This window comes from Antechinus flavipes, chromosome 4, assembly GCF_016432865.1.
Source record: "Antechinus flavipes isolate AdamAnt ecotype Samford, QLD, Australia chromosome 4, AdamAnt_v2, whole genome shotgun sequence".
Taxonomy (NCBI): domain Eukaryota; kingdom Metazoa; phylum Chordata; class Mammalia; order Dasyuromorphia; family Dasyuridae; genus Antechinus; species Antechinus flavipes.
Genome location: NC_067401.1, coordinates 308,112,163 through 308,124,402, shown reverse-complemented (window position 1 = coordinate 308,124,402; position 12,240 = coordinate 308,112,163).

The window sequence follows — 12,240 nt, the reverse complement described above, 5'->3', positions numbered from 1 at the left end:
CAGGGCACAGTGTGGTTAGAAAGGGATTCCAGCTCTTGAGTTCAGCTGTTCCTAACTGTGAAGTAGAAAACAAATACTGAAATTCCAATAAACTTGTGATGGAAAGAGCCATCAGAATCTAGAGAGAAATCTACGAAGATTGAATATGGATCACAGAATAGTATTTTCATCTTTTTTGTTGCTTGTTTTTTTTTTTCTCATCTTTTTTCCCTTTTGATCTGATTTTTCTCATGCAACATGATAAACGTGGAAATATCTTTAGAAGAATTTCACATGCTCAACCTATATTGGATTGCTTGTTGTCCAGGAGAGGGGAGGAGGGAGAAAAATTTGGAACATAAGGATGTTTGTAAGGATGAATGTTGAAAACTATCTGTGCGTGTATTTTTTTTATATATACCTTCTTTTTTTATTATAACTTTTTATTGACAGAACCCATGCCTGGGTAATTTTTTTTTACAACATTATCCCTTGCACTCACTTCTGTTCCGACTTTTCCCCTCCCTCCCTTCACCCCCTCCCTTAGATGGTAAGCAGTCCTATACAAGTTGAATATGTCACCGTATATCTTAGATACAATATATGTGTGCAGAACCAAACAGTTCTCTTGTTGTACAGGAAGAATTGGATTCAGAAGGTAAAAAATAACCTGGGAAGAAAAACAAAAATGCATACAGTTTACATTCATTTCCCAGTGTTCTTTCTTTGAGTGTAGCTGTTTCTGTCCATCCTTGATCAACTGAAACTGAGTTAGAGCTTCTCTTTGTCAAAGAAATCCACTTCCATCAAAATACATCCTCAATACAGTATCATTGTTGAGGTATATAATGATCTCCTGGTTCTGCTCATTTCACTTAGCATCAGTTCATGTAAGTCTCTCCAAGCCTCTCTGTATTCATCCTGCTGGTCATTTCTTACATAACAATAATATTTCATAACATTCATATACCACAATTTTCCCAATCATTCTCCAATTGATGGGCATCCATTCATTTTCCAGTTTCTAGCCACCAAAAACAGGGCTCTGTGCATGTGTTTTGAAAAATAAAAAGATATATTAAAATAAAAGAACATTGCTGACTTGAAAATCAAGCAGATCTACATTCAAACATTGGTACCATTAACTTCCTATATGTCTCTGGGCAAATTATTTCACATTTCTAGACCTCAGTGTCATCATTTTTCAAATGAGAGGGCTGAATCCTTAAAGTTTAATCTTTAAGGTTGTTTCCAGTTTGAATATTCTGTGATTTAGCTTTTCTTTAACACAGCTTTGCTTTCCAGCGGAAAGGGGGGTAAAAAAGAAGGAACCAGTGAAATGCCTACGACAAGCAAATGAGAGGCACCATTGCCAGATGTACACCTCTCTCACCAAGGAATCAGGGCAAATTGTGAAATGGAAATATGAGGAATAATAGGGTAACTACTGGCTTGAATACTGGGATGGAACTTTTTATTTATTACATGAGTTTGTAGATTGAATACTTTCCATAGGATTAGAGAATAGAGCTGGAAAGAACCTCAGAGGTCATCGTCTAACATGTTAGACTTATGCCCAGACAGGTGGGAAATTAAACCATGAGAAGTTTAAGTGATTTATCGAAGGTCACACAGCTGATAGTCATTAGAGATAGGATTTGAAGCCAAGTTTTCCAACTCCAGAATCAGGGCTTCTTTCATTGAACTATGTTGCTTCCCCTGTGAAAATGGCAGCAAAGATCTAATTGGAAGCTTTCATCACATGTTCTACTTACAGTTGAGCAAAATTGCCTTTTCCTTTCATAGAGTGAACTCACTTGGAATCATGATCCTTGCTCTAGAAGGGACCTTGAGCCATCAACTTCAACTTCCTTATTGTAGAAATGAAGGGACTGAAACCTTTAGAAGTGGAGCATTTTGCCCATGTCTCCACAGGTTGAAAGGATCAAAATGGGATTTGAACACAGATTCTTTGCAAGAGCCACTGCTCTTTCCATTGTACCACCCTGCTTTTTTCTCCTACTGTGGGACACTAAATAGTAATGATCCTTAGAGGTAAAAAGAAAAATATCTTTTCAAAAAGACCTCAGTTGTTTTAAGCCCTGAGCTGTACTTGTATTCCCTAAAGTCAAAGAGAGAAGCTAACAAATAGAGGATTAAGAAATTATATTTTCCTAATTTATTTTGCCTCCAAAGATAAGAACAGTTTGGAGAACTAAATGCCAAGGGACCACAGTGTATCTACTGCCAGAAGTTGCTGCATGAGATTTTCTACTGGCTAGCTTAATCCAAATTAGTAGGAGCTTCAGAAAAAACTTTTGGCTGATCCACAGCTGGAAAGTGTTTTGTCACAAACTCTGCCAAGTGCATAAGGATATACAGGGGAAAAAAGGAGGAGGGGAAAAGTGAATAAAAATTGAGGGAAGCAGATTTTGTTCTTTTTAGAATAATTTTTTTAAAAAGCAAATGAAACCTCAGATTTAATTAAAATATTTCTGGCTTACCCCACAATGTTTTATGTAACTCCCCAAGTTATTAAGTGTTTATTAAACAACAGAAATAATGGGGAAATATTTTTTTTTAATTTTAGAGATATGGGAAAGGGAGGGAAAATAAGATTTTGAATTTTTTTTTTTGTTCTTGACCTCAAGACCAACAAAGGCAACATGTAATATGTATTTTGGGTGGTTGGAGGTAGGGGTGAGGCAGGCCAAACCCTACAGCTAGTAAAAATAATTTATCAGCTCTTCTGCACATGATTCAGCAGAACACAGCTGGTCTTTCTTCAGCAGACAAATATAAGGAACACTGAGAAGCCAACCACTCATCCAATTTAGAAAGATAGGACTATGTCGTTCTCAATAATTCTAAGCAGTACAACTGGGTCCTTTCATCTTAAGTAATACTTCAATGCTGTAAATTGCTTTCAATTAACTTGAAATTATCTAACTGAATCTCATGAGGATTGTATCATGCCAAACTTCATTGCCAAAGATTCTTGTGATCTGTGAAAAGGAAACAATATTGCAAAATCAATCTTGGAGCATGACAATAGATTTCAAATCTGCATATATCTGCCCTACAGTCTGAGCTCTCTATCTTCTTCCATTTTCAAATGATCATCAGTTTTAACTTTAGAATGTCTCTACCTTCCTTTCCATTCCTAAAGCTCCTAGGGTACAGTGGAAAGAACAAGGGATCTGGAGTAAGAGGACTAGGGTTAAAATCTCAACTCTGTCATTTATTACTTATGTGACTGAAGACAAATCATTTATATCTCTAGATCTCAGTTTGCCCCTCTGTATAATCAGGGATTAGAGGAGATGGCATCTTAACTTTCATCAGCTCTAAATATATGATCCTGTAATCCACAAATTTGGATCCTTAAAAAGCACTCTAATATGATCATGGATTTAAAGCTGGAATGGACCTTAAAAATCATTGTGCCCTGGCAACAACAAGATCATATGATGATCAATTCTGTTGGACATGGCTCTCTTCAACAATGAGATGATTCAAACCACTTCCAGTTGTTCAGTGATGAAGAGAGCCATCTATACCCAGAGAGAGAACTATGGAAACAGAGGGTGGTTCACAACATAGCATTCTCACTCTTTTTGTTGTTGTTTGCTTGAATTTTCTTTTGCTTCTCATTTTTTCTTGTGTGGCGCGATAATTGTATAAATGTATATACATATATTGGATTTAACATATATTGGACTACTTGCTATGTAGGGCAAGGGGTGGAGGAAGGGGAGGAAGTTGGAACACAGGTTTTGCAAAGGCTAATGTTGAAGAATTGTCCATGCCTATGTTTTGAAAAATAAAAAGTTTTAATATAAAAAATCATTGTGTCCAACTCCCCAACTTGATAGAAGAGGAAATCAGGCCCATGAAGAGTAAGTAGAAGAGCCAGTTCCTATAATTCTAAATCTGGTATTCTTCCCACCATCCTACTTCCACATTCATACACCTTAGATGCTTCCCTACTACCTATAGGATAAAAAAAAAAAAATCTAATGTCTGAGACTGGCATTCAAAGCCCTCCACAATCTGACCCTGACCTACCTTTCTTATCTCAGTTATCATGATTCCTTTATATTCAAGCCATATTGGCTTAGTCAGTAATTCCTATAACATTAACTTCTCTACATTTCTGTACCTACCTTTTTTTCAGGTCTCTACAACCTGGGACCAATGATTCAACTCAATTATCTTCTTTACAAAGGCCATTTTGAATTTGTGGCCAAAAAAGAACTAACGAACATTATGGAACACAAAATGAATATTTTTATTATGTTAAGTTAAAAAAGTTTTGTACAAATAAAACCAAAGCAGATGAGATTAAAAGGGAAGCAACAAACTGGGAAAAAATTTACATCCAAGAGTTCTGATAAAACCTCATTTCTAATATATATATGTATATATATATACAGGGAGAGAGAGAGAAAAAAACACAGAGAGAGAGAGACAGAGAGACAGAGAAACAAAGAGAGAATTGACTCAAATTTATAAGAATACAAGACATTCCCCATTTGATAAATGGTCAAAGGATATGAAAAGACAATTTTTAGATGAAGGAATTAAAACCATTTCTAATCATATGAAAAAATGCTCTAAATCACTATTGATCAGAGACATGCAAATTAGGACAACTCTGAGGTATCACTACAGCTTCTCAGGTTGGCTAAAATTACAAATGAATGATGATAATAGAAAGAAGATAATAATGAATGTTGGAGGGGATGTGGGAAAACTAGGACACTAATACATTGTTGGTGGAATTACGAACTGATCCAACCATTCTGGAGAGCAATTTATACTATATCCAAAGGGCTACCAAACTGTGCATACTCTTTGATCCAGCAGTGTCTCTTCTGGGCTGTATTCCAAAGAGATCATAAAAAAGGGAAAAAGCACCCATCTGAGCAAAAATGTTTGTAGCAGCCTTTTTTGTAATGGAAAGGAACTGGAAACTGAGTGGATGTCCATCAGTTGGAGAATGGCTGATAAGTTATGGTATATGAATGTTTTGGAATATTATTGTTCTATAAGAAATGAGGAGGAAAATGATTTCAAAAAGGCCTCACATGAACCGATGCTAAGTAAAGTGAGTAGAAACAAGAGAACATTGTACATGACAACAACAATGCTATGTTGTGATGATCACTTCTGATGGACATGGCTCTTTTCAACAATGAGATGATTCAGACCAATTTCAATGGTGGTGTGATGGAGAAAGCCATCTACACCCAGAGAGAGGACTATAGGGACTGAATGTGGATCACAACATAATAATTTCACTTTTTGGTGGTTGCTTGCATTTTTTTTCCTTTTTGATCTGATTTTTCTTGTACAGCATGATAAATGTGGAAATATGTATAGAAGAAATACACATGTTTAACATATATTGAATTACTTGTTGTCTGAAGGAGAGGGGAGAGGGGAGAAAGGGAGAAAGAAAATTTGGAATACAAGGTTTTGCAGTGGCGAATGTTGAAAACTATCTATGCATATGTTTTGAAAATAAAAAAGCTTTTAAAAAAACAAAAAATAAAATTCCAAAGGAGGAAAAAAAAAAAAGACCATTCTACTTATTGTCTGTACCACTCATTTTGGCATCCATATACAACCATATATTGTTTGTCATTTTTTGATGCATATGTCTTGTCTCCTCAATTAAATTACAAATTCCTTAAGGGCAATGATTTTGTCATACATTTCTTTAAGCACCAAAGATAACTGCTGAGCAATTGCTTAATCCTATTTAATTAAAAGGGACTAAATGTTGTCAAAACAACTCAACTCCAGCAGTTGAATGCACAACTCAACTCCAAATGGGACTCTAAGGTAAGACTAAGCTTTTTCTGGTTCTCACAGAGTTGACTGTGAGTGGCCTTCTTCCCCTGCTTCATTCCTTTGAGAGTAGCAACATTTATCTTAGTAATTTAAGAGTATGGTATGAATTATTCAGTCAGATTCCTAGCTCAGCCCCTATTCCTAGACCAAGAAAACTTCCTATTCCACCTATCTCTGGTGCATTTTAATTGATATTATATATAAAAATGTAATATACATATAATTCTTTAATAATACTACGATTTCTAATAATAGTATCTAATAATACTATTGCCATTTCTTTTTAATTTTTTTATTCCTATTTAGTTTGTGGAATAAAAATAAGCATTCCTATAACATAGTATTATTTTTTAAAAGATAATTATATATGAAACCACAACTCTATTATATACAACTTACTATTCCCTTAAAACATATAAAAAAAATTATGTGAATTTCTTTTTCCTCCCCCCCCAAAGGATTTAAATGATTAAAGATATATTAATTGTACTATCATTTCAATTGTCCTATAGGAGCCATCTCAGGAAATGAGCAAATAGAATTCCCTTGAAACCTCAACAGAATCCAGGTACATGGTGAGTCAGTACTTTGGTTTTGGGTGATGAACTTTCTGCCTGTTCCTAGACATATGATGATCCAGAACTTAAAAGAATTTGACAGTCTGTTTGATATAGAAAACTGTAAATGGTTTCCTTCTTACATCCTACAGATGATAGTAACAAGGAAGGAGGAGGGAATAGGATGAAATTCCTTATCAATTAAAAGGAAATTAGCTTTTATATAGCTCTCTTCTTTTGATCCTTCACGTAGCATCATGTAATAGCTGAGACTTACACTGAATGATGGAAGATGAGCTAACCCTTTATCATCCTGATAGGGGGTAATTTTTATATAAATTAGAGTAAGAACACTCTACTAGGTGAGCTTGTAACTTGATCCCTGGTTATCTTTTCTATTGTGTGTTTCTTTTTCTGAGTATATAATCAATCATCAAGCTTGAAGTAGACAATTCCAGGCTTGGAGGTAACCTTGTGAGTTCCAGGGGTCCAGAAATCTTGGATCCATTAAATGAGGCTGCTTATAGGAAAGGGAAGTTTCTTCATCAGACAGGATGACTACTGAAAAAGGAACAAGCCCTTGTTCCAGTTTAACAGTAAACATGGAGTTTTTTGGATAGTATAAAGGAGAGGTAAAATGTAAAATGCCTTATTGACAATCCTGCAAAATACCTTACATCTTGATGAAGTTTCAAGAATCACTTCCCAGCAAATTGTAATGATAGTATTAAATTATTAAATCTTACTTTAAATAGCTAAATCAATGTTTGCTTTCTGAGAATCTTTTCTCTTTTATACATATATTTCTCTTTCATGTGTGAAATATATACTTGACCTATACCTCATTTATATTGTACATTGGGAATTTTTTTTTTAATTTTCCTCTTTGGGGAGACTTCGATATGGGCCAAAATGTTCTCTGAGTACGGAATTAAGGGGTGTATGAGTTGAGCAGTATAGGAAAAGAGAGCCCAATCCCTGTCATCAAAGGCCAGACTCCCCAAGAACTGAATCAAGTTGGGTGGCTGCTTGGGTCCAGAGCAGAGGGACCCCTTGGGGAAAGGATAGGGGGAAACGACTCTGCTTCTTGTGCTCTGCAGCAGACTTTATTGTTATATTAGGAAATGGAAATATTCAAGCAACCAACAAAAAGTCCACAAAGTCTTTTCTTACCATGTACAGGCAGGTCAAAAATCAAAAGTACAAGACCATTAAGATGCTTAAATTCTGATGTCTTCCTTCCCACTGTTACCTCTGGAAAGACATTATTACCTTCTTAAAGTCCCAAGACAAGATTAGATTCTAGTGTTCCTGGCTTTATCCTACTGGGCTTCTGTTCTTCCTAATTTGCTTCTTATCTAGTTTAATTCTTTTTTTTTTTTTTGCTAGCTATTGATTACTGTATGTTGGCTACACCTTTCCTTTCTCACTTGACTTTTATATGCCAGATATTCTCTGCTTGCCCCTTGGTTTGGCTGTTACCTGTTTTTCTCTGTTTTCTTATTAAAATCATCTGAGTAAATCAACTACTCAATCAACAAGAGTTTAAGTGCCCACTATGTACCAAGCATTGTCCAAGGTAGAAAAGATAAGGGAATAAACATTTATATGGCACCTACTGTGTGCTAGGCACTAGGCTAAAAGATTTACAAATATCTCAATTTTATATAAAGCTACAAAGACAAAAATGAAAAAATTCTTACCCTCAAGATGCTTCCATTCTATAAGGGGAAGCAACACAGATGCTTAAAAATATATACAATATACATACAAAGTAAAGAAAAAGTTATAGGAAGGTGAAGAGGTATTAAAAGTTGGTAGGATCAGCAAAAGCCTGTGTAAAAGGTGGCAATCTAAGGAATTTTTAAAGAAACTAAAGATTCTCAAAGATAGAGATAAGGAAGGCATATCTGGGGGACAAACTCTGTAAAAGCGTGCAAATGACAAGTGGAATGTAGTGGATGAGGAACAAAAAAATGTAATTTGGCTGGAACATAGAGTACATATTGGGGAGTGAAGTATAATAAGTCAGGAAGAGAGATGATATTCAAGTTGTGAAGGATTTTAGAAGCCAAACAAAAAAAGTTTGTACTTGAGACCAAAAGTATTAAGAAGCCACTCCTAACACTTACTGAGAGGAATGACATATTCAGATCTGTGCCTCAGGATTAATTTGACAGTTTTTTTAGAGGAGGCATTAGAGAGGGGAGAGACAAAAGGAGAAGACCAATTAAGAGGCAATCACAATAGTTTAGGACAAATTCCATGTCAATTACCATTTTATTTCTCTGTCTTTTCGTCCTTTCTTACCCTAACTCTCTCTCATGGAATTGTGAACTCAGTGAGGGCAAGAACTTTTTTCCCCACAGTGCCTGACATATAATAGGTATTTTGTTGCTATTAATTTTACTCTGTCTCCCCTCCCCTTGTCTGACTCTAATGTTTCCCCAACTGACAAGAAGTTCACTTCATCCTGTAGAAAGTCAGTTAAGTAGATTTTTTATGCAATTAAGTAATTTTTAATTGCACAATTTTCACATGTAATTTTACAGAATTTTTTTATACAATTTAAGAGATGATCTGTGTCACATAAAGAGATGACTTTTAGTCTAACAACCGGGGTGACCAAAATGCTTTTGAAGTGTTGTGACTTTCCCTCTTGGATGCTCTGAGCAGTGTGCCAATAAGAAAAAGAAAAACATGGCCCTTTCTCCTCACTATCTTCTCCAACAGCAAACAGAATGCCTGTGTTCACTGGACCCAAATGTCTGAATAGGAAGAAGAGAGAGGAGAAAAAAAGGAAAACAAAGAACACACACAGTCCTTTATGTTTACAAAAAGCTAGTGAAAGAAATAATAAATATATATGTTGCATATGTATATATGCATATGTATATGTCTATATCTGTATATACACATGTATATGTATAGACACATTTTTTCATATACATTTCAGTTTCAGATATGACAGTTCAAAAATGGAGAGACAAGGAACCTCCTCTTTCACTTCTTTCCTTCTTGAGGCATAAAAAGCACCAGGAGTCAAGATTAAATAATAGTAGCCAGAAGTGTAAAAAGTGCATATTTCTTACTCTGAACAAGAACAAAGAAGTAATATTAATAATGGCAATGATTTGTGAAAGATGCCCAAAATTAGGGAGACCTATTTTTTATCCACACTGTGCTCTGTCATCATTCCACTATTACTTGCTTTTCCAGTCTTTCCTCTTAGCTACAGCTTTCATTTTCCTACCTTCACAACTTTGGCTCCCTAGTTAATTAGCTTATTTTAATGCCATGTTTTTCCTTTGCATCCCTTTTCTCCTTATCATACTGCTATTCTTCACTTTCCAAACTCTATCCTGAGTCACCTCTGTCTTCTTTGACTGCGACTTGTTGCATGCTGCCAAATATTGCTGGAGGAAGTCACATAAGTCGAGTCAGTAAGTATGCATAATTATGTTGACCAGGTACCCTGTAAATTTATGCCATTTACTATCAGTTTCTTGTTGCTATATGTAGATCCTTTTCCTCTTCTCCAATTAATTCTATGAGACCAATCCTATTTAAAATCCTCTCAAACCATCAACACAGCCTATTTCACCTTCCATCTCAGCATCCTTTAAGAAAAATTCATTGTGAGCTCCTATTTCTCTCAATCAAATGTTATATCTCAAATCCCATCAATATCATCCTTCTCCATTCTCTTCTTAGATGTTTCAGGACAGTAAGAGATGGCCCTTCTCCTTGCCAAGGTCAACCATGCTTCTTGTGCACAAAGATTCCATCCCCTCTATTTCCTCAGGGAGCTTAAAAATACAATTACTGTTTCTGTTTCTCTCTCTCTTTGTCTTGTCTGTCTCTGTCTCTCTTTCTCTTCTCTCTGTTTCTGTCTCTCTCAGATCCATCATTGTTGACTAATAATATTTCCATATCTTTCTCATCCTTTAAAAAAAACCTTCACTTTGACTTTCCAACCCTACCAGTTGACTGAAATATCTCTCTAAAACTGCCAAATCTAGTTACTAACTCCAAAGGCTTTTGTTCTCATCCTTCTTGATTTCTCTGAATTATTTGACATTGATATTTGATTGACACTGATTATTTGATACACTGTTTTTGGACATTCCCTGCTCCCTGGGTTTACCTGGGACTTTTTTCTGGGACTTCTGATGATCCTCCTGCTTGACCACCCCTCAGCCTCCTTTGTTGGATCTTCATCCATAAAGTTTAGTATAAATTTGAGCTCTGTCTCAAGCACTTCTTTCTTTCTTTTCTATACACTCTCACAATGACCTTATAAGTTCAATTATTATCTTTGTAGAAATAATAAATCCTAAGGTTATCTTCTCTCTACTCTCTCCTAAGTTGTAGTCTCTTATCTTCAACTGCCTACTCAATATCTCCACTTGAATTTCCCACGGGCACTGTAAACTTCCAGTTTCCAGATGTTAGTACATTCTCTTTCTGTCTTAGCCCAACCTCTTCTTAACTTTCTACTCTTTCTAGGGCCCCACATCCTTCACCCAGATTTACAGCTTCAGTCATCCATCCCATTCAATCCATTGCTAAGTATTATTTTTTATATTTCTGCAACATTTCTCATATGCATCCCCTTCCTCTCATATAACCACCATCCAAATTCAGGCTCTTACTACTTTTATTCTGTGATATTGCAATAGTTCTCTCTGCTCTCAGCTTTTCTCTTCCAACTCCTCCTCCACAAAACTGCCAGTCCGATTTTTCTAAAAACTTCTCTACTCAGGAAACTTTAATGGCTCCTTAGGACATCTTCTCTGTTTGGCATTTAAGTCTTTCACAATCAATTTATATCCTCTTTCCGACTTAATTTCACATCATTCCCTTACATATGTCCTATATTCTAATCAAACTTGCCTACTTTATGGTCCTTATACACAATTAATGAAACTATTTCTCCCACCTTTCTTTGAAGAGACTCTTTAGCCACATATCTGGAATGCTTTCCCTTCCCCACATCTGCCTCTTGGAATTTCCAAGCTCCAGTGCTACCTTATACATTAGGCCTTTCCTAATCCCCTCCCCAGATGTTATTACTCTATACCCCCACCTTGAAAATATCTTGTATTTTTCCTTGTATTGCTCCTCCTTTCCCCACTACTCCAAGTAAATGATAAGCTCCTTGAAAATTGAGACCATTTCTTTTTGTCTTTGTACCTCTAGCACCAAATACAGTACCTTACACAGTTTCTTTAAAAAAAAAAAATAATGAATGAATAAATGAAGTATCATTTGCAAGACTTAGAGATAACATCTTCTAGAACTGAGTATAGCATTTAAATAATAACCTGAGGTCCAGTTCTCAGTCAGACACCACCTGTGAAATCATGAGCAAATCACAATCTCTTTAGCCCTCTACTTTTATTGATGCAATGGGGAAGCCAGATGTGGACACTACCTATTTTACAGTAGTTTTGTCACTTGCCACCCTGAGTCTTTCTAACACTATTTCTTTCACATAGTCTGCTTTCTTTTAAACCTAACTATTGGGATGATTCCATGCTAAACTGCACTACTGGTATTCTGCCAATACAAAGTTCCTTTCTTAATAATTACCCAGGAGAGTGAGAGGATATTTGAAGAAGACATTTCTAAATGATTGAGCTCAAAGCAGAGTCCTTTTTTGGCAATTTAAAGTCTGGCATGATTGCAATATGATTGTCTTCATAAGAACATTCAGACGCCAGAAGGAAAATGCACTGAGGACATCCTGATTCTCTGTGAAGTAGAGCTAAGGGCCTGAAGTTGCATAAGGGCAGCTGGCTTATCTTGACATTCATCTAGTAAAGCCTGATTTTGATCTGGG